The sequence below is a fragment of the Pholis gunnellus genome, assembly GCF_910591455.1.
Source record: "Pholis gunnellus genome assembly, chromosome: 18".
In the NCBI taxonomy this organism is placed as follows: Eukaryota; Metazoa; Chordata; class Actinopteri; order Perciformes; family Pholidae; genus Pholis; species Pholis gunnellus.
This window is the reverse complement of record NC_136545.1, coordinates 9,976,416-9,977,294: the sequence shown is the minus strand read 5'-3', so window position 1 is coordinate 9,977,294 and position 879 is coordinate 9,976,416.

Genomic DNA, 879 nt, shown 5'->3' with positions numbered 1-879 from the left:
ATCGCCAATAAACAACTTTATGTTGCTCAGGACACACACGACTGAAGTGGAGAAAACGTGAGTGTTTGCTGATCCTTTGTACCATGTTGCCAAATGTATAGTGTGCTGTGACACCACAAAGATTTGAGCTATAGTGCCTGCATCCATCTGCTCCATCCTACACGATATGATGCCATCTGATGCTGTGGACTTGGAGTATTGCAGCTGGCAGCTGGCAAAACCTGCACTTAACTTCCCCCCCCCCCCCCCCCACAATAGCTGGCACATCGCAATCAATACAAAGGCCTACTTAGTGTAATATGAACAACTGTGAATGCCAAAAAGAACTTAAAATACAGTTAAAAAAAAGAAAGAAAAGAAAGAATCTAATGTGTTCTCGCCCTTCATTAAAATGAGTCGTGGAGAAACCACTGATCCCTTTGACCTCATGTGCATTTAATTTGCTCGCAGCTCTTCCCCTACCGGCGATTGCCCACGTGGTCCCGTTAATCTGAGAGAGGGCACATGTTTACTCATTTCTATCATGGGAATAGCCGTGCCTGTTGCTGTCCTGCCGTGCCAGCTCGAGCCGTGTGCTCCCGGAGGAAATCATCCCTCTCATCACACAGAGGAACCAAAAGAAGACACAAACACATCCCAAAACTACCCCAGATGCAACAAGACGAAGCTCTATGTGGATAAGGAAGTAAACCAGGATTTCTGTTTTGCCTTGATCCTCTACAGTCAGAGGAAGTAGCTCTACCGGACATCGGGCAATCTAGTGATTTGCTTCCAGCGTCTTTTTTATTTTATTTTTTCAAACCGACCGCAGACAGTCCCCAAAGCGCAACTATAGGTGCGCACCGGAGGGAACGCAGCAGAACCTGCAACTCTGCTGAA